At 44.1% G+C, this 22,715-nt stretch overlaps 1 protein-coding gene across 14 annotated transcripts in view; it reads left to right on the top strand.

Annotated features, from left to right (window-relative positions):
• Nucleotides 1–22,715, top strand: part of FBRSL1 (fibrosin like 1) — a 552,901-nt gene that overhangs the window by 452,030 nt on the left and 78,156 nt on the right. The window lies entirely within an intron of this gene.

The following is a 22,715-nucleotide window of genomic DNA, read 5'->3' as shown; positions in this document are numbered from 1 at the left end:
GGAGGAAGTGGGAAGGTTGTAAAACAAAAAGCAGCACGTGCACTTGCTTGCAGTTATCTTCTTCCTTGAGGTTTAGTCGCACAGCCAAGCAGAAAAATGTTAAAGTAATAGGTGAGTTAGGGGAAGGCACGTGCTAGGCCGAGTTACCTTAATGCCAGACATCCAGTGATAATCTGTGTGCTGACATGCTGACTCAGACTTGTCCAGCCCGCTGTCTTCTCCCGTGGCAAAGTTGATAAGAGCTGGAACAGTCTCTTGTGACTTACAAGGGAGTGATGATGGTGAGGGAGGAACCTGTTATCCTTTTACTGTAAGCATGGAAAGAAGAGTCACATCAGTAGAAATCACAATTGTAAAAGTATCTCAGAAACAGGACCCAAAGGCGAGGTTATTGATTTTGTATTTAGAAAAAGGGTTGGTGTATTATGTTCTCTTCAGATGTCCTCTCTGAGAACTGCAATCAGAAGTGCTACTCCACCGCCATAGCCACGTAGTGAGTGTTGAACCTGCTGGTAATCAGGGAGTACAAGCACCCTTCAGTCCAGGATTTCATTGATTATGAGCTACAGCAAAGAGAAAAGGGGAAATGCTTATCCTAACCAGTTATAGGCATCAGTTACATGTCAGCTTTTTACCCTGCTGTTGACCCACAGTAGCTAAAATGATCATTTTCTGAAATTCTGACTCTTCTTGCATAATTTTCTAAAGTAGTACCAAGAAACACAAAAGACCTGTCGCAATTTTGGCGCTTGGTTGGGTTTAATTTTCCACTGGTGTCTTCACTTTCAGTATCCATCAATCAGTGTTATATGTGCTTCAAGTCAAAGCTGCTGTGAAGTGCATTCCCCCTGCTGTTGTTGGGTTTGGGGTGGGGTTATTTGGGGGGGTTGGGGTTTTTTTTGTTTGCTTTGTTTCCCTCCTCTAAAAAAAAAAAAAAAAAAGAATTATGTTGTCTCTGGTGACCTTTACACTCATCTTTTTTCACTATTTTTCTTTACTGATTGTAGTAAATACCTAATCATTGCTAAGCTTTCATTTCAGAAGTTACAACTGGAAGACTAATGTGGAAGAACTGTAATCAATAATGGCTTTTTTATTAGATTAAGTTTAAAAGTCTTCCAGACCAATGTAATTCAGGATGCTTCTTTGATAGATAGATAGTTTGTTCTTTGGGAGAACAGTTTTTTCCAGTAACATTTTTCTAGTTGGCTGGGGGCATTCGTTCCATCTGACATTTTGTAGAAAGCAACTGAGTTTCAGGTTTTAAAAAAATTGAGTAGTCTCATTTTTGGAAACCAATTGCAGCCTCTTCGATGTGCCAGTTACCCTGGCTTCTCTGACAGGTGGTATTAAATGGCATTATATCCATCACTTTCATTTGTCTGTCAGTACCCTAGATTCTTCTTGTAGTATGGTTTTTGGTGGGTTTCTTTGACTTTGCTGTTAACATATGAACAAGCTGTATCATTATAAGCACTTTCAGTCCAGTACGAATTGGATCTGGTTTGGGTAATTTACCATGTCCATGCTACATCATCACGTTTAAAGCAACAACCTTTAAGAATGCAGGGGTTTAAAGGTAAAAGTACACACAGTAACTTGTAGTCAGTCCCTTACTGTTCAATCCACATTACATTTTGTGAGCAGCAGTAGAGTTGAATCCACCATTTGCAACAATTTACGGAATATAAAATATATAGCTGACAGTGGACCTATAATTCTGGTTGCTTTCTGTTATGTTCAAAACAAAACAACACCAACGGCTGAAAGTAGCAGTGGCTCTTTAAAAGTATTAAATCTTCAAGCCATGTGAAATGCAATTGCCATGGCTTCTTTTTATAACAGCATGCTTGTCTCCTAGAAATTATGCTATAATGAGGTTTGGTTTATATATTTTACCCCTTTCCTCATTAAAGTGCTATCTCTCGGAAGAAGCGCTTTGTGTCTTGAAATACTGCATGGTTAAAATGAAGGCAGGTTTATAAGGATTTAATGTACTTGGGAGCCAAGGTTTTGCAGCTTTATGGCAAAGATGTTTTAACAAAGGGCTTTATGGTAAGGGTGTGCTGTATTTTAGTCAGGCAGTTGCTCAAGGGAAAATTTTCAGTGTGAGCACGTCACGGCAGCAAGGAGAAATTCAGAGGGAAACAGGCCTCTGAGATCCAGTCGCCGTCTTGGCTGATATCAAGTTTTAATTCTTTGCAATTTCAAGCCCTGGGTTTTTTTACCTCTTGGCTCAAGGAAGACAAAGTCTTGCGCCATGTCATGCAACAACACGAGCAGGTCATTTAGGTTTCTCATTTTAGTGCTCAAAGGCAGGGTGCGGGAGAGCGCGCCCGGGACAGCCACAGGTGGGATTATTCACACCTTCTCAGGACAGAGCTTGTTTTTTCAGCCTTTTATCTCCAGTATTCATTATTAAAATCATACCCTAAAAGCAAGAGTTTCTGGGTGTTTGGGGTTTGGAAGTGAAGAGAGCAGCAGTTCAGAGCAGTTGCCCATCCACCGCAGCAGAAGACGTGTCCTGGATCTGCCTGTTTCTCTGGGTTACAGTTAATACCCCATGGTTTCCTGAGAGCCAGGGGGTTCTGCCATGGAAAACAGGTATAAAATTACAACCAGACACAGTTGTTGCTGGAGCTTCTCAATAGGAACTTGCTGTTATTATAAATAAAACAATTCTGTTTTAAAGGTTAGGCAATGAAAAGCACTTAGCTAGGGACTTGGTGGCAGCCAGGAGACATAACCTCACATCCTTGAGATGGTCTTGGAAATGATTCTGAATATTTCATGTTATCATTTGTAGCGTCTTCTCTTATCCGTAGAAAATTGTGTTTTACTTTGCTTCAGCCGTCTTCTCTCCATCCCCATGCCCTCAGGTGGGCTGGTAATGGGTATTTCGCCCTGCTGGGCTCTAGCTTTCCAAGCAGAGCTACAGGTTCCTGCTAGAGGAACCCAATGCCTTTCACTTTTCCAACTTTCTTTTTCTTGCGGAGTATCATGGTTCTGTGTTACTTCCCTGCAGATGAATTAGTTGTTATTTTTCCAAGATGAACGTGGTTTCACCTTTCTGATGGCACTATTGACTTCCTAGGACTCTTTATATTTCTTCCCTGGTATTTTACGCCACCTCCTAAATTCAGTACTGCTTATTGATTTTGTTAGCTCACCTCTAGAGGGAGGACGCATGTAATTTGGAGCAACGTTTGGGAGCAAGGACGGAGGGTAGTTAATCTTGACAGTGATCAAAATTTGGCTGCAGTCGAGACGATAGCAGTCCCTCTGTCCTGAGGTCATGGAGGACCGAGTGCGCTTGCCCTGGGTTTGTGCTGTGAGCGTATCTCAGACGGGTTGCTGAGCAGCCCTTACAGGGATAGGGTGTCTGCAGGATCAGGCTTGATTTTGAAATAGTGGCTATAAACTGAAGACTTTTCATCCTGTTACCAGTCCCCTGGGCCATGCAGTCCCAGTGTGTGTCATCTCCTATTAGTCTTGATGCAGCCAATGACCTTGTTTGTGTGAGCGCATTAAGCACAACATTAATGTCTAATTTGACTACTTCGAATTCAGGCAGGCTGTAATCAATCACCTGAACTCTCTTGACAGTGAGTATGTCTGGGTGGGGTAAGGAGAACAGATAAAATGCATGCTTGGGCCAAAACTCTAGGAAATTGGACAAGTACTTTGTGAGCCTGTGTAGCTGATGTAACTGTTGGTGGAAACGGGTTCTTCACTGGAAAGCAAAGGCTGCAAAAGCAAGAAATTTGTGGTCTTTGTAGAGGTCTGTTCAGCCTTCTTCCTGCCTGTTAAATACTGGCATGGTAAATGAGACCGCCAAGACACAGAGGCACCTTTTAGAAGATGTTATTGGGAGAAGTTCTAACCTATTCCAGTTTTTGGATCCCTTTTGAATCCCAGCAAGATTAGTTTCAGGATGGCAAAGATAAATTATGAGGCAGATAAATAAAAATGGCAGACTGGCATGGCTGGATTGAAAAGTGCAGTCAAAACAGTTCTGTCACTGAAGATGTTATTTCCATTAAATGTTTTGAGATTTAATATTGATTTCAGTGAAATTACCCTTGAAAACAGATTTCCTCCGAACCTTTATTTTTATATATTTGGTTTGGAACAACTTTAGGAGGCGGAAAAATGAAACTTTTGCTTCAAACAGTTTTTATGTTTTGAAATTGGCTTTTTTTACTGTATGAACAGTTTTTAAAATATTATTTATTATTTGTATTCCAGTCATGCCTATGCACTCTAGTTATGGGCTAAACGTCATTTTGCTAACCGCAACGCAGACTTGGGGGGAGGATCAGTTTCTGCCTGAAAAAGCTTTGGGTTTGTATTTCTGACTGGGGCTGCATTGATTGCCAGTGCCTATTTTAAAAAAAAAAAAAACAACTCTCATTTTACAATATGTTGGCTGCCTTTTTGTTTAAAGAATTATAAATACATCAGCAGATTTTCCACAAAAACACATATGCTTTTTTCCTGATGAGCATGATGACGCACTGAGAATCCTTGCAAGAGGCCTTGAATCTCCTCAAGTAGAGGATAGTGCTGAGGTTGAAATTGAAATTTTAAATAACTCTCTTCGTTAAAAAAGGTGCTGGTGGGGCCTTGTTAGCAGAAGAATTGCCATTTTCTGACTAATTTTTTTTGCCAGCATGGGAACAAAGAAAGAAAGGAGGAGGTGGAATAAAAGCCTGTGTGAGTGTACGTACAGCGGCTGCAGCTCTCTAGACTGGTAATGGTATCTGGAAAGAGTCCAGGCTGTTGTAAATATGAACTTTTGTCAATATTCCCCAAGCTTCTTTGGACTCTAGGGTGGGCTTTATTAGCTGAAGGTCACACCATTGTGCGGTCTCCCTCTCCTGAGACCTCTGATACCTTCCTGAAAGGACAGCCCATTATCCCTGGGCTTAGAAGCCAGCTTTCTCTTCAGTGGCACTGAAGCCGATAAGCTTAAGAGGCATATTTCATCCCCCCACTGCTGCTTTCAGGAGACAAACTGTGTTTATCGTTCGTGATTAATTCCAGTCGAACAAAAAAATAAAATAGGAGGCATGCGTGTGCGCACACGTGCGCGCACGCACAGAGACACAGAGTTGCCATTTTTTTTAGGCTGGTCTTCTTGGGTAACGTCAATTCATCGCGCCGGCCGCAGCGAGCAGCGTCTGGTGCTGCCTCTTTGTTTTTCCGAGGTGGTGTGTCCAAAGATTGATTTAGTAACATGAGAGGATCCCGGGCCGCGATCAGTGTAAAGAGGAAGGGGTGGAAAGGGGGACGGGGTAGCAGCAGCCTGAGCATCGAGGTTGGAATTGATTTGTGGCAATTAAGCATTAAGGTCTGTGAGAGCAGGACCACCCGCTGGGAGAGCGGCTTTCCATCACCTGCGAAAGATGAATGGCCCGAGGGGAGAGAAGGGCAGGGATTTCGTACTCGGCTACCTGAAAAGAATCATAAAAAACACTGTATCTCGCTTCTGTATCTTGCAGTCCTGTTCATCACAGCTAAATCCCTTTGCTGGGAATTGTATGCAACAGAGTTGGAAGATATAAATGCTGGTCGTTTCTACTGCTTTGGTTTCTCCATTTCTCTCTTTGGATCTGGCTTGAAATTTGTCAGGAGGTGTCTTGCTGATTTTCTTGTTACTACTACTGCGGTAGAAACGTCTTCCATACGTGGCTCCCAGTTTCTAAGGGTTACTTTTTTCCTTGTAGATTCAGAGTATAGAATGAATAACAATGAATAACACGTGCAATGAATAACATATTGTCCCTTGTAACACTCCTGCAGCTCCGTAAAATGCCCAGGTAGCATGCCCCAGTGGCTGGGCATCCAGGGCAGGAGACCGGTGCTGTGTGCTCCTCTATGGCATGGCCTTGCTGTGCAAGACACCTCGCCTGCCTGCACCAGAGGTTTTCGAGTGGAAAATGAGACTCTTGGCACTGTACACAGTCCTGTTTGTTTGGATGACCATGTAGCTGCAGCCCAAGTTAGGTCTTTTGCAAAGGGCTCCGTATTTCCTTCAGTTTTGTTGTGTTCTACTTGCCAAGGTTGAGGAGTGAAAGAAGAGATCGCACATGGCTGAAAGGAGCCTCTTGATATCTGGACCAGAGGAGATGATATTTCACTCTGTAAAACTCTAAATTTTTCAGCCTTTTAAAAAAAAAAAGTAAAAATATTAAAGAGCCCTGGTCTGTGAACTGCTTTCTCTCGCTTTGCTTTTTGTTCGTATTGAACAAATGGGCCCTGACAGCAGGTAAGGGGCTTCACCGCTCTGCCCCCGCCTCTGTTGCAGGGCTGCTGCTCGTGCAGAGGTGCATCAAATGCTGCACCGGACAAAAGCAAATCGGCTACTTAATGTATGTTGCATCTAATCTTTGTTTTGCTTGCCACGTGGGCCATGTTTAAACCAGATTCTTGGTACTCAGGTTACAACTGACTTCATTTCCCTTGCCAGAACAGATGGAGATGGAACGATATTAAAAATAGTTTTACAAAACTATCTTTACTTCTTGCCAGTGAGGACCATGTTTAAAGATGGATTTTGCTATTATGGCTCCAACGCTAGTGTAAACAGGGCCTAATGGGAAAGGCTGTAAAATAATAGGGCTATTGGTCATCTTCGGGAGAAAAGGAATTTCCATAACGCATTTCAAACTGCAATAGATCCGAAGCTTCGGCTGACCAAACACAACTAGCATTTCCATTTTAAAATTTATATAGTAGCATGAAATGGGAGCGGTGGGCCTCTAATATTATTTTTTCCAAAGGTAAACTGCACAAACCTGTGTGAATTGGGGCCCTTACTTTTGTTTTGTGGATTGGGTTGAACTTGTCATTCTTCACTTAAAATAGAATACAGTTAAGTTTTAGATGAGAACCTCCTTAAATATACCACAGACTCCTTTTTAAGGGCAAAGTAGATTTGGGGCAGAAAATTACTTTGAAATCTTAGCAAAAGGTTCTGAAGCTACGTATATGGCTCTTTCTTCAGATCGGTTAACATGGTGGAAAGATTTTTATTAGTCCAGTGGTGCACCATAGACTGCAGTAGGATACGTACTTGCTTGGACCCCAAGTTGGGTGATAAGTGAAATGTTAATATGTGCTTGGCAGAGCAAGTTCTTAATTTCCCTTAAAATGGAGGGGGCAGAAATTACCTCATTGGACAAGATGCCTTTGGGCTACTGCCCACCATTAGGTATGTCCTAGACAAGATTTATTTACTCGGTGTGGATGGATTATTTCCCTTTCCCTCCCTGAATCTGGTCTGCGGTAGCTGTTAGCAAAAGAGCTTTCCACCTCCTGTATTGCAGGAAGCATTTTAGCTCTTTTTGAAATATGAAGCTCCCTTCCTTTATTAAAATTAAGAACCACTTTCTCACATGGCAAAGTGATAATAAAGACTGAAATTGGATCTATAACTTCATGAAAAGAAAGAGAATTTTTTTTAAGACAAATCATGCATGGTAATACCTCCATTGTTCTCTTGCTGTGTTCTTTGTATTGCTTAACTCCCTGCGAACAAAGAACCCATAACTAGAATTGTAAAAATAATCCAGGCATTTAAGTCAAAACTCAAAAGGCCCTTGGGAATCTCATGCAAAGGTGTGCCCTTGAAATGGTGGTTTATGAATTGTCTGAACAGGTTTGAACATCCTGGCCCTGAGGAAATCTATGGGAATTTTGCCGCTGACTGCAGTGGGGTCAGGATTTCACACTTGGCGCTTTGTACGTACTGCCGGGCATTGAGCAGAGCCGTCTTTCAGTCTTTGAGAAAGTCTGACTCCCTCCTCACAAGCAGGCAGGAGATTTTCTAGTTGGTTGCACTTGCGAATTCTAGTTAAGGGAATTGCTTTTGGTCCCCCCATCTTTGTCACTTACTTAAACAAACATGCAAACTGGAAACACGCACTTGCTCGAGCTTCAGCAGCGAGGGCCTCCTCAAGATCTCTTGTTACTGATCTAGAACTTAAACTGGTTGGGAAAGTGGTTTTGAGCTAAGGTTCAACCCTGCTTAAATGAAACCATTTGGGCAGAGGGATGGGAAATTTTATTCCCAGTTGCCATTCCGATGTCTGAACCCAGCTAGTTTGAAGTATGAAGGTTCGTTCTCTGAGCTTGAACACAGATCAGTACGGAGGTTGTTTTGTAAATTGAAGCAATGAGTACTTCTTCACCAGTTTATTGCAAAATAATGTGTTTTTATAAGTACAGGTCTATCCAGGGTCAAAGTCACTGGGAAAGGAAGGTACTTAAATGAACAGTGTCCAAAATTTGCGTGCAGATTCGGCTAACCAAGGCCCTTCAAAACCTGCTTGAACATAGAAGTTAGCCCTGTTTGAGCAGGAGGTTGAGCCAGATGACCTCTGGAAGTCCCACCACTTCAGTGACTCTGTGGTTTTCTGATTAGATGTCTCATGGCTGCCAGGGTATTTGAGCAAACCACTGGATTGCCTCACCCTGGTCATTGTAAACACGGACATCATCTTCCTCTATCGTGTCACAGTCCAGGGAGAGGAGAGGAGAGTCACCAGAGTTGTAGCAAATTCCCCTTTGTCCTCAGTCTTCCAAATTCATGATGTGATGGCCAATGACATCATCTGTTGTTTAAGAACTGCTGTTGATGGAGTAAGCTCTGTACGTAATGAAAAACAAAACCCAAAGAAACCATAATCCCAAAAAACATGATCCAGGGCTCCAAGAAAATTGGAACACTTAAGTTACCTAATCGTAGTTCTCCATCAAGAGAAAAAGTTTAGGAAAAAATATTAGAAAAAACCTTCTAAGCTTTCAGCTACAATATCCCACAGAAGCTCAACCATCTGATGTCTACTGAACTTGTTTGTAATTAATACTAGCAGAACTTGTATCAGAAAAGTGGGCTGTGTGCCCTTCATGTTACTATCAGTAGTTGAAAGTTTATTTAGGCTTCGCTGCCGGTCAGGGGATTGCAGAAATGTTGCAGTGGCTGAAAGATTGGCTTTAACTTTTCCGTGTGTAGCTGTAATGGAATGTGCAAAAACTTAGAAATTCCTTGAAGGTGCCTGGAGAGACCCAACCATGATGTCAGCGGGAATGTGTGTTGAAAGCTGTTCGAGAGAGGGACGTTTCTCAGAATAGGTTGCAGAAAGTAACAATCACAACTCAGTATGGACAATTAGAAAATGTTAGAAGTAAATGGTTAATTTTTCCCAACTTTTTCTTGCCCAAACACAGCTAACAGACACTTTAAAAAAAAAAAAGCCAGGCAAAAAAAAAAAACCTTGGTTGTTCCTCACTGTAGCTGTGTCTTGAGGGCTTTCCTTAATGAGCTGTCTCCTTCTGTCCAGTATGGAGAGAAAAACAAAAGAGTTAGAGACCTTCCTTTGTCCCCATGTGATTTTAATCTGATTCATTCATTCCTAATCATCTTGAAGGATTATAAAAACAAAACCTGTTAAACCTTGGTTCTTACTTCTTTTCTTTCTCGCCCAAACATCATCATTTGTTCTTTTATCATGTTGCATTTCTTTACCCCTGAATCAGCTGCCTTTTTATTTTTTTTCTGTATAACAGAAGTCGGGCGGGAAGGGAGGGGGGCGACGGGAGTGCTGCTTTTTTTGATTCGTTCGACACACAAGTGTTCCTTGGCCTTTCATACGGAGGAGTGGATGCAGCTCTTGAACAAATTGGACCTACTTGTTTGCTGGCCTAGGCCATCTTGTTATCCAGCCAGCTGTGTTTTGATCTTGGAGGGCCGTTTGAAGATTAAATTGAGACATCTTTTGTTACTATTAAGTGCAGTAATTAAATCAGCTCAGTGTTATTTAAGTGTGGAAAATGTCGCTTCGCTGGCCCATGGGTGCCTGAAGTTGCCATTAGACAGCTGTGTTGCTTCCAGTACTAATGATGAAGAGGTAGGAGAAAAGAGCCAAGTGCTCTCTAAATAATTTTCAACTCTTTCTGGGTTATGCCGGATCCCCTCCCCACCTTTTTGTGTCATGTTTCTCCCCCGTCTCCTCTCAATTCACGAAGAAGAAGGTTTTTGAGAGGGAACTCAAGCTTTTGCGGGTGGAGAGCTGGAAGCGAGTGCCCTGTCCCGAGCAGAGGGGTGGTGTGGAACGGCGTGGGTGACACGTGTGGCGGCGCGGCCGAGTTCCCCGGGTCGGCAGCTGCTACTCCAGCTCTGAGTTTGCAGGTTGTTGGCTCTGTGAACAACAAAGGAGGCTGAGCTAGCAGGATGGATGCGATAAATGAGCAAAGTTGACTGCTTCCCCCCCTTCCTCCATGGGGGGAGTCTGCCAGTCAAGTCGAGCATGGCAAGTACATTTGTTTCCATGAGGGTCATTGTTACACCATTTGCTGGTGAAGACTGGCCCGTCTGTGAAGTGGTGGCACCTGGGAGATGTGAACTCTGGCTTAGGCCAGGGCTGATACATTCAGAGGTCACCTGGGGCTTAACAGGGTGAGAGTCAGTTGCCCTTACCCGGCCCCCTTTGCCTCCTGCTTGCCGAGCAGATTGCTTTGAGAGAAGTGGCTGGAGGTGATGATTGGCAGCAGGGAGCGGGGCAGGGAGACGCTGGAAGAGAAAGCGAGATCCTCAGTGGGAGAAGCAGTTCTTCGGAGGTCGAGTATGTTTTAATGCCGGGTTAAGTTGCGCAGCGGTATTAGTTCATTGCTACTGGCAGCAGCGATCACTTGAGCGTTGCCTTGCTCTTTCCCATCGTGCCCTTGAGAAACCCTGTCTTACCTTCCTGTGCGCGGCTGAACATACAACGCTGCTCTTGTGGGTCCCGCAGTGAAATTCAGCAGCTCTCACTTCTTGATGGGGGAGCAGCAGACAGCCTGTTTCGGCTGCCAGGCTGCCCGCCGAGGCAGAGCGGCGTGCTCCCTCCCCAAGCCCGCGCTTCTGAGCCCTCTTGTTAGTCTGTCCTCCCGGATGCGCCCGACTCTCCGGCTTCCATCTCCAGTAATTGCCCAGCAACATCTATTTGCATTGCTTTGTACGCTTCTGTCTTTTATAGAGGGGGAAGTGTATTTGCACTTTGCGAGTGTTTTTGAGCTGTGGCAAGGGCAGAAGTATGGCAGATGGGTGGGGATGAGAGAATCAGGAACATGATGAATCTGTTTTTCTTACCTTGTTTAAAATTGCCTGTTAAAATTCAGCAGCCGCACCTCCGATCAGCCTAATGGTGTCTGCCATGTTGCGAATACACAGTCATTAGTTGGTCCAATTCATGCATGCTGAGGTAGGAGGGTGATGTGAATGCAAAGGAGATGGAGAGAATAGGAGTTGGGGGGGCAGAGGAAGGAGGGGGAGAAGCTTGGTAATACAGTGACAATGAAACATACGGTAGTCACACTGGAAAACTTTCTCCTTCATTAGCAGGGATCTGTTGAGTTTCTGCTCACATTAGGGTAATTAACACAAGTACAGATTGTTGAACATCTGTGCAGTTTAACTATATGGCCGGTTCCCAGGCTTTAAACAGGGCTGTGAGGAGCCAAATGCAAAGCAGTATGAAAAGCCCACACACTATTCATTTTACTGAAATTAGCATTTCTGGATGAAAGCTGATGTTGCACGTCAGCTATAAATTTTCTCTGGTCTGTTGCCAGGTTGGCTAATGATCTGAGGTTAGTGTTTGTTAATAATTTTTTAAAATTTGTTACTTTTAATATTCAGGAGGGGAAGTTTCCATCTCGCTCTTCTTTTCTTAAAAGGCAAAACAAAAAGCAAGCAAAACAAAGCATATGGGTATATTATATCTAATGTGCTTCTAATCTTCTTCCAATGGAAACCCAGGAAGGAATTGCTGGTTCAGCCTCCATCGGGGGCTGTTGGCTTTGTGGAACCACCAAGGCTTTTTAATATTTCTGACCAAACTGCGATTTTAATTTTCTAGCCTTGTAAATGCCTGGGAGGCTCCGCTTACAATGTGTTGTAGATATGAGCTGTGTAAATAAAATGCAGAGTTTTGTCTGCAGGATGCTGGTTACACAGGTATTGCTTCTCCGCCCATCACCATCCCATAACTCTGTCTGTGCGTGTACATAGGGTTACCAGTATAAAGGTATAGCTGCATTTATGGAGAGCCTTCTGCGTTGATTATCCCAGAGGACTGTTGTTTTGCTGTGGCATCTTGAAGCTTCCTCCTTGCTCATTTTTACCTTGCCAGCTGAGAGCATCTGGGCCACGAGGCTTGACAGACTCTTGAGCGTAATGGCTAGCAGCAGCGAGTTCTCCGCAGAGGGCCCTTCACGCCACAATTACCTCTTAAGCCTTGGTCCATCAGAGCCAATGCTTGTTGGCCTTCAGGCTATGCAGCAAGACCACTTAATACAAGGTTTTCTTGGTCTTTTTCCCTGTGTGGATCAGGGCAGGCCAGTTTTTCCTTTAACGGGTGATTTGTGAAGCCTTCTTCACATGGGTTTCCTGACACTGATACTTCATGGTCCTGTTTTTGGTGTTAAGCATCTTTTCACTTTGCACCTAGAAATTTTCACTGGGGAGTTCAGACCGATGGTTTTGACACATGACCATCCACAATTTTCTCTTCTTGATGTGATTCCCCTTGTGACTTTTTTCTAACCATCTTCTGGTGTTTTGCAGTGTTCCCAGTTGTGTATTGACTTGGGTGTTCTGGCTGTACCTATACTTAAGCCTATGAGCAATATAACTGCATACCTGAATGTACAAACACACCTGGTTTTGTATACAATTAAATTAAACAAATTTGTATCATGCTAGAAACTTTTTGTGAAAGTGGCTGTGCATTTGAACCAAAGTGTGAAGGGTGTGCCAGGAACCATAAAACCTTATAATTCAAAAGTGCGGTGCGCACAGATCCTATATCATGAAGACATTGGCATTTTTTTATTAGTCATGTTAATCTCTTTCAGATACAGGTTTTAACATACGCTGAAATAGAAATTTAAAAAAAACACCCACAAAAAAACTGACAAGATTTTTTCCACAAGTGGAATTGCTGTAAGACGGATAGCCCTTATAGCTGGGACCACAATTAGTGCACCATGTATGTCAGGGAATTTTATTTTAATGGAGAAGACATTCATGTGTGAAGATAAAAAGCCTACCAATGTGCACAAAAATAATAATCTTCATTATCACTATTTTGTCCCTGCTGTTTTCACTAAGCAAAAAAATTCTGTTCATGGTGGGTTTTTTTAATGTAATCCCTGTGGGCTGATGTGAACAGAGCTGACCTTTGAAACCCTGCTTAAATTTTAAAAGGTTTGTGTATTTTTTTTGTTTAATTGGGAAAGGAAGGGACTTGGAGGCTTGGAGGAAATGTAATTCTTGCCAAGAGTGCAGTGATTTGGTCCTTTAGTTCACCTTCAGCTCCTGCTCTGTAATGGCTTACACTCAGCCCAGAATTTAGCTTGGCACCATTTGAAGTTGTTGGTGAAATTGTTGCTGTCGCACCCACCAGCTCCTCCACAGTCTGCTGACAAACATCAGAGCTTCACATTCTTTGTGACCAGAAAACCTTTTGGGGCCAAAATGCAGGCTTCAAATTCAGTCCTGCAAATGTCTGGGCTTCAGGAGCACCGTTAACCACGTGCCTGTAAGTCAGCCCCGTAAATACTGTGCTCAATGTTTTGTCGTTGCAGGATCACTTTCTAGGGTGAAGGTGTCCCCACAAGACAGACTTGCTGAATCATGTAAAACTGTGCAAGTTTAGTTAAATGTGTGGTTTATTTTTGAAGCACTAATTGAGTTAATCTAGTCCAAAGGGAAATTCGGGCTGGCCTACTTACCCTTGTAACAGTTTTGCAGCTGATTATTTGTGTGTGTGCACACGGGAGCACACCAGCTTAGTTAGGAAAAGGAAAATTGTTTCAGTGAAATGTTTACATTTGATTTCTTACCCTCTCCATAAAGTATGTCAGGAGGTGGTGTGTTGTATGGTAACAACAACATATAGCGCAGAGAGCATCTGTTACAAGAAGATGACAGAGGGCATTTGCCTCTTCAGAGAAGGGTATGCAGTGAATGGAGCACTGAGATTTCCTCTGCGGTAGTCTTGCCAAAAGGGTCCTGACGCTTTGATTAAGAAATACTTGTTTAAACCTAAATTGAAAATAAAATATTTTTTTAAAAGATTGTTTTATACAATCAAATCTTAAACCAATGAGTTAGCCCCATGTAGACGAGTCTGAGGACAGATCAAAAGAATGAAAGAAGGAGAAAGAATTGTTGGAAGAGACTGGATTTTAGGGGGATGAGAGAGGGAGTTTCTTAGGGATGCTTCCCTCTTCTTGAGCATGGGTTATAATATTCCAGAGGCTGTAAAACTGAAGAATACAATGTGTGGTTGGGATAGGGGGGTGTTGACATTTTATGTTAAGAGGATTGCTCCAGCATTTTAGGTATTTGATGTATGTAAATGCAAGCATCAAAATATATGCATTGTTTGTAGTTCTCTGTGCTGATGGCAAGAGGGTGGAAGAGGGCCATGCTTACAGGTTTTTGAGACATGTTAGCGCTGCCTAGTACAGGAAAGTGCAATATGAGAAATTGTTTAAATTAATCACGGTGTTGCTGTATTAAACAGTTTGGGTTTTTTCTGGACTTGATGATAGTCAGTGTTAAACTTTGAGTGTTGGCAGAATTGTGTTGCTTGAAGTTGATGAGGATGTTCAGTCTTACCAAGGTTAACATCTGTGCTCCCTAGATTTGTACCCCATGTACTTCTGCTTGGATATTATTCGGTCTCATTCTACGAAAACCCAGCTCTATACAAGAGAGTCATGCTCAGGAAAAAAAAAATAGTATTCCTATTAAAAAAAACAGACAAACTTGGATTATTTTCACTAACTACTAGGCAGAAACCAAAAATCACCTATTTGGGTATGTGGAACTGACCATGAAATTAAAGGGCTGCTATATCTGCAGATACACTGCCAAAATGAAACAAAATTTTCCTTTATTAATACCCCCCTTCCGCCTCAGCCCTACTTAAGAATATTTCCCACAGACTGGACTTAAAATGCCTGTTCTGTTCCTGAAGAGCAGAAAATGGCAACACATCCAGAGAAGTGGTTTCAGAAATTTGTAAGATAGCAAAGCTGTGGCTGGTGAAACAGAGCTATCAGCCTGCAGTCACATGGCTGTATCTGAGACCGCAAATACTAATTTTGCTTGCAGTGAGACTACTTGTAATGATTTTTCTCGCAGATTTTTCCAGCGTGTACACTCTGTATCCCTGCCTGGCTGGGAGGCTGTTTCTCTGCGCTGAGAAACTTGAGGACATCATTTTGAAGGACTCCCAAAGTTCCCTTGGGGGTTTCATTTCATTCATCACTGAGTTAACTTCTGCGAAGCAGCAAGTTCTCTTGTTCTCCTACATGATCACTTTGAACGGGTAGCTGCATTTACTTAAATACCTAAAATAAGCTCAGAGAACTTGAGGCTGTTGCTTTAGCTAGGCTGCATATCCTCAGCCACCCCTCAGACCTTTATCAGACCCCAGACCGTGCGCGTCTTACTAACCTTGCAGTTGCATGGTTGGAATTATCTCCATTGTGTGGATGGGAACACTGAGGCAGATTTGAAATTACTTGCCCCAGGCCACCTAATGCTGACAATAGACCACAGAGTCCCTCAGCCTCTTTCTATGCCAAATCATTCTCTTGTGTCTGCGTATGGAAAAAACAGAGTAGAGCAAGCGGAGAGTGGTATTTGTTGTGATAACAATGTGCGTTCAGTCCCAAAAGGCCATCGGACAGTGATGGATACATTGCTGTGAAATTAAAATCGCCGAGAGATGCACAGAAGGAAAGGCTAAAATGGTCGTTGCCGTGCACGTAGGTGGACACGGGAGCACGCAGGCGGTGAGATGAAGCCAGCAGCGTTAGCAGGGTCCGTCAGCCCCTGCGCCAGGCAGCCCATTTGCATTCTTCTGTCGGGGAGTTGGAAGCTGCCACGGAGCAGTTTATACTCCAGCCTGCTCTGGCCTTGAATTATGCATGACCAATTTATCATGCCCCCAGCTGAAAAACTAATTGTGTCCCTGGGATATATTTACTAGAAATTGTAGTTTGCTGTGCTGGGGTCCCCAGAGTGTCCGGCAGAGCAAATGACTGGGAAGTCGGAGCATGTTCAGAACAGAGCTCCTGGCTCCGACGGAGCCACCATGCCGTTGATAGATTTTTCACTTCGATTGCCTTTCTGAGGGTTTCCCCCCTCCTTCCTATTTTTCTTACACTGCATTACACTTAATCGGGCTGCAGGAGTCCTTCCGGTAGTCTTCAGTATTAAAAAGCACACCGACGTACCTGAAAAAAAGGCAATTTATTCAGGAAATGCCAACCAGGTTGGGAGGAAGGGGGCTGGTTTCTTCTGTGTGTGGTTTTCCTTTTTTTTTTCATAAACGCAGTGTGGCTTCATGTAATGTCTCCGATTGCTGTGAATGTCCCCTCCCTCTCCAGGTCTAGAGTGATGAGATTCCCTAATTACTGTCATTTGAATGGGAGGTTGGGGAGGAGAGGATTTCTTTTCCTCATGCAGAGCTCGTGGGGTGGGCTTAAGCTTGCAAACGGTATTACCACCGGGTCTGGCGAAGGAGCATGGGATGCCCCAAACTGAATTTCTCAGCAATGAAATGTCAGCTGTCAAACCTCTATCTGGCTGTAAACCCTCTCATAAGGTAGAGCTGAGCCATAAAGATCATAGGTGGGGGCGAGGTTTGAAAGGGAAGGAGGTAATTTGCTGATAAATTAATCACCAAGTTCTGTCTGTCCTCCCCCACTTGTCACGGGAGGAGGATCTCAAGGAGTTAATCACAATAAAGGAGTCAACAGTAACACAATTTCAGAGGCAGAAGAGCCCTCTGGAATCTTGTGCTCCCTTTTTATTATCCTCCTTGTCCGATCTCGTACAGCTCCGCCTAACGCAGTTTGCAGCGAGGAGCCCGCATCTCCAGGATGGCAGGAGCCACGCCAGCTGCTGTCCGCATGGCTTCACCGCGGGCAGCCCAGGAGGATAAACCGGGAGGCCTGCTTTTCCCAGGCGGTGGGGGACTTCGGAGAGAGGGATCGCTCCTCTTCCGCGATGGGCAGGAGCCTTTCTTACGGCCGTGCTGAAACGGGCTGTGCGCCCGCTAGCCGGGCTGTGCTCTCCCACCGTTTAATGGAATTCAGTGCATGTTCTCGTGAGGGGAGAGCTGTAGGAAGTTAATTGGGCTGGGACAAAGGTGCTGGCAGAGTTGCTTTCTTAAGTAAATTCAAGATGTATGAAGTAGTTTGTGGAAACTATTTGCAGCAAGCATGTGCATGGGAAGTTGAAAGAAGTGAAGGTGGTTTTATTTTATGTTGTTTCTGAATGTCACAGATCTGGATCAGCTTTTAAACATTCAAAAGCTCTCTACAGCTTCCTTCTTTCTAGTTCCCCAAATGTGTATTCATCATCAGTTTCCCAAAAAGATCTGGTGAAAAGATTTTGTTCAGGTGACTACACGTCTTGCTGCAGAAAAAGTCGAGCAGGTCTGCTGTGTGATGAAACCATGCTCCTTTTTGGTGAAATATGTGATACAACCAGCATAAATGTAGATCTGAAGCTTGTAAAATCATATCAGAGAGAAGGCATGAACAAGTTTTTCCCTGAATGCATCTAGCCAGAGCAAAACCAAGACTATAGAGTTCAAGGTTGGCATGGACTACCAAATCAGGACTACCCATACTGGATCTCCTCAAACCCTGGTGAATTGGAAATAGGCGTGAGTCTGGCGATAATGTCCTTGTAGGATCCAGCCCTGCAAGGTTGCTTTGCTCCCTTTGAGCTATTGCATCTACTGATTTCCAAAGGACAGCGGACGGGTCGTGTAGCCCAGCGGTTCAGTGGGTCTTTGGCAGAGATGCAAAGGAAATTTTTAAGCTGAATTGTAGGGAGCGTGTTACAGTCTGTTTTTCTGGAGGATGTTGTAGCACTTAAGAAATTACTGTGCTTTTGAGCAGTGGGGAGAACGCAAGAAAGACAGACTGGGAGATAGGATGGAGAACACTTTCATGTAGCAGCAGTTGTACCATTAAGGAAAGGGTGGGGTACGAATCGCAGCATCTTTTGTTAGTGTTTTTAGCTGCAGCATCTCAGTGTCTGGATGCTTTTGCCTTTCATTATTCAGAACGAAACACATTAGCAAGTCCAGGTTGTGCTCCTTTTGGTGGTGGTTCTTATTAGCTTGTTAATGATCTTCCTAGGTTTTAAGTGCCTACAAATGTGAGTTCTCGGATAACTTGAGTTCAGGGCAGCTGTCCTTAGCAGGGTGTCCTGATTTCTCCTATGAAAATCTTCCATGTTTTCTTCTCTTCCAGCCCCTGTTAACTTGTCATTATAAACTGAGGCAAAAACACTGGCACTGTGTTGCCTTATGGATGTTGTTCTTCCCTGAACCTGCCTCCTGTGCTCTTTCCAAGGGAGCTTGTCTGTCTGGCGATTGACAGCTTCCGAGTGGCTCTGCTGGTTTTTCTTCTTGCATTTTATTATTCAAGCCCGTTTGGCTTTGCTGCTTTTTTTTCAGTCCGTTGCTGTGCTGTGCTCGAGTCGCCTGAGCTGTTTGGTTTTCTCCCGTTGGCTTTGCTGCTGCTGAGGCTAAGGTGGGACGAGAAGCTGCAGGGCTGTGCGGGAAGGGTCGGGTGCAGAGGAACCCACAAACAAGCCACAGCGGCAGCCCAGAAGATGAAAATAAGGTGGTGGAATTGGGGTAAAATAAAGTCAGCGTTTGTTTTATAAGAGGCTACGTGACACAAACTGGCCCTCCCCTCCCTCTCTTAGTTTTTCTCACCCGAAGATTCTGTCCTCCATCCTTTTCTTCTTCCTCCTCTCTCCCTCCTGTAGCTGGGATACACTTCAGTGTCAATTTTCACTTACTGCTATGCTTAAAGTTACGTATATAGTTAGAGAAAAATGAGTTGAGATCAGCAAAGAGAGGGGGTTTACGTGCCTTTTTAAGAGGGGGAATTTTTTTTTTTATTCATGCTTAAGGGTTAGGGGAAATTACGCTAACATCAGCTACAACTTAAACATAGTACTTGCTACCACAGTTTCAAATTGTTGTGAACGTAGTCAGCTAAAACACCATGCTGGCTTGGGAATTTCGGGGGGGGCAGGGGTTGAGCCGCATGTCCTCACAATGTGTTTCTAAGTGTCAAGACATTCCTCCCAGTCAGGAATGAGAACTAACAAAAATAGATCGGGGAAAGGGGGCAACACATTTTTCTCATGATAAAACCGTGGAAGCATCTCTGGAGACGTGTGCCTGTACAACGGCACATCCATATCCCTGGCTTAGGGAGCTGTGGAGGAATTCTGAGGGGGTTGCGGGAGAATAAACCTCGCCGCTCTAAGAAATCCTGAAAATGTCCATCAGAAATGCTGCAAGTATTCGGAGGCTGCTGGAAGCATTCCAGTATCGGAGTCTTTGTCTCCATCCATCACAGGCACTGCAATCTTTGTGCCCCCAGCTTCAAACAAGGGCTTCACGCTGTCCTTGCAATCTGCCTTTATGCAGCGGAGTGTGGAGGCTTCTAATTACGAGGCCGAGATGCGCGGCGGGTGGGGAGGCGTGCTGTGCCCCACAGCCGCGTACCTGATTATCCGTTGCTGAGGTCGTTAGAAGGGTTACTCCTGAGTTTAAGCCTGCTCCGCAAGACCCCTAATTATATGCTGCTCTGCAAGTTGCATTAAAAAGAAATTGTTGAAAAGACAAAGGACAGAATAACATTTCCTCCCTCGTCTTCCCCTCTCTCCCCCCCGCAACACACACAGACACACACTCCCCCACCTCTCCCTGCTGGGCCCAGAGCTACTTTTCACGCTTGAGTTGGTGCAAGCTCTGATAAAGCCATTGAAAGATGCAGCAGGGAGACAGAGCGCTCCCAGGGACAGAGGGAAGCAGAAGAGGAAGCCGAAGTAAAATGACCCCCTCCCAGGTAGATACAGCCAGGCGCTGCTTGCTGAAGGAGTTGTCCCACAGAGCAGAATTAGAGAAGAGATTAACCGTCCTTTATTGTTTTGTTTCACTTCCTAGGGAGCAATGTAATGTGGTTTCTTCCATCGTGAAAAACCTGCTTCAGCTGGAGCTCCGGGAAGCCTGAATCACTATAGATAACACATTCAAAGTGCAGTATCCCTTGCACATGCTGCCAGTTCTCATTTTAATCTCCCCAGACATCAAAAAAATTAAAATGTAAAATTCTAAGCTATGCAGTTGAGTGACGTGAAGGCCGCACTCGCTGCAATGCAATTTCCAAATCTGGGACATGCACACATGTGTCCATCCCTGTCGGAGATAACGGTTTTATGTGTGCTTACCGTGAGCCCATGAAGTGTACCACTAACAGAGATAGAGAATTGAATGGGTTCTTCATTACCGCATGTCTGGACTACTAATGAAAGTAAACCCAGGTTGATAACAGTAGCACTAAATATTTCCAGTGCTTGTCGGTAACATTTTCAATTTACGGTGGAGATTATTATAGGGGTATCTGCGGTACCAAGGGTAACGTTTTTTCGAGATTGCTATAAGGGGTAGGTTTTTTATTACTATTTGCATTGTAGTAGTACCTGAAAGCCTGAGTGACAGACCAGGATTTCACTGCACTAGGTGCTGTACAAACATGGGGTGGGGGGGAAGATTCTCTGCTGCAGATTGGGTTTTTTTGAGACGTGGCTATGGGGTTTTTTCATTGCTTTTGTAGCTGTAGAGAAACTCATATTTGAACAGGAGTTTCAAAGTCAAAATGTCAAAAGTTTGAGTCACTTCTGTACTGGAGAAGCTTGCAGACCCTGTCATATTATCCTTCTCTGTAATCTGTGAGCTTGAAACCTTGCTCAGGCTCTTGAATATCTCAGTTGTAGTGCTCTATTGTATGCTCCTTACTTACTAGTTTGCCTTCATTTTATTCTGGTGTGCAGCACTGGATTCGCTGCCCACCCAAGGCACTAACGGCAGGCAAACTTCTGCTCCTCCTGTCTGATGTGATTTTTTTTCCCCTCCCATGTTTTCATGTATTCAGTTTGTCTCTTTACATAGTGAGGAAGGTCCCTGCAGCAATTTTTGCTGGGGCTCTGGTTAGCATGGCTGAAGAGAGGCAGCGATGCAGCCGGGCTGGCAGCACAACGCGTTATTCCTGTGCATTTGTTGGCGCTCCCTCCAAAGCACTGGGTCGGGCACCGGGTGTGAGGTTGAATGCGCTTTTCTCTTGGTCACCTTGCGCTCACCCACATTGCTCCCTCCAAGGCAAGATCCAAAACCACCGATCGATCACTCTCTCCCCTTGTTTTCTGTGTTTAATGTGAACCTATAAACCTCTCTCTGTGTATAAGGTGAAATAACCCCAAACCCTGAACCTGATAACCCAAAACCTTCTCTGTGCATCGGCTTGATGTACCCCTTTGCTTTCTCATGTCCTGCTTTTCACTGCTGCCTCTTGAAAGATGTCTTAGGTGTGATTACTGTGGGGCATTGTTCCTGGCTACCAACCCTAGAGCAGGTTGAAGATGGCCCTTATCCCACTTGCAATTTTATGTGGCTTTTATGTTTTGGCAAGATGACACGACAAAGATATCAGCTGCCTCGAAATTACTCCACAGAGCAAAATCTTTGTTTCAAATGGTATTTGGAGATCTTCCAGTCATGCCTCATATTTTCATGGCATCTGTGTCTAAGATAGTTCAAAATCTCTTTGATTTAGAAATGTCATATCGCTTGAGCTGGGACTGTAATCTTGTCTTCACGCCAGGTGCAGGAGTGCTGGTACCTGTTTAGTCAGGGGTGGTACTTTCCTCTCTTGCACACTCTTCAGTTAGCGAGAGTCTCTTGTTGGCTTTTCGGTTTTTGTTCTGTGATACCTCCCTGCTTTAAAAGGTGCAAAGAGCGATCACATTTTTTTGCATGCATTGTTTGTCGGTTTCTTCAACCCCAAAGTCCCCAGAGTCTGCAAGTTGAGTCATTTTTCTGCTGGCATAGACTTGTGCAAGAGGCGTTACTCAGAGATGGCAGATAGTCGTGAGGCTTTGGCCGTGTATTGTTGAACAGTCTCCAGAGTGACTGTCTTGCTCATTTTGTCAGTTTGGAAATAAAAGAACTGGAAATCTAGAAGTAGCGAAGATAAAAATGAATTCCGTTATAGGGCTTTTCGAACCCCTGGACATAGGCAAGACAATGAAGCAGGCAGCACATTCAGCCATAGCTCGCTTGGCAGAAGTTTGAGACGATAACCCAGCGGATAAACACTGGGCATGAGCAACTGCTGCTTTTGAAAGACAGCACTGTGACCTCTGTCTGGGCATCTGCCAAGGAGGGGTAGAAGGGACATGATGCCAACATCTCACTTGAGCCACGATACCTTTAATGTGGTCATTTTCCCTCTCTCGGAATCAAAACTGTCTAAATTCTTACCTCTCCTCTCAGAAATCTGGCTCTCTGGTTCAGAGGCCAACTAGATACCAGCTCACACAAACCAGATGTGGCTCACAAGCCTCTAGATTGAGAAAGGATGGCTTAGTATTTATTTTTTTTTTACCATGCATGTCTTCCCATTGTGTGTTGGAGATGGTTTTTAGGTTTCTAAACAAATAAGCGCTGGCTGAGGTCAGGTACACAGCCTGTACTAATGGAGGTGAACCAAGAGTGCTTTGGTGGAGCTGCATTTCTTTATTAGTTACTTTACAATTATAAAGACAAGATCTCCTG

This window comes from Calonectris borealis, chromosome 18 (assembly GCF_964195595.1).
Source record: "Calonectris borealis chromosome 18, bCalBor7.hap1.2, whole genome shotgun sequence".
NCBI lineage: Eukaryota > Metazoa > Chordata > Aves > Procellariiformes > Procellariidae > Calonectris > Calonectris borealis.
Note: the sequence above shows the minus strand (reverse complement) of the source record. Positions and strands in the feature narration are given on the sequence as shown.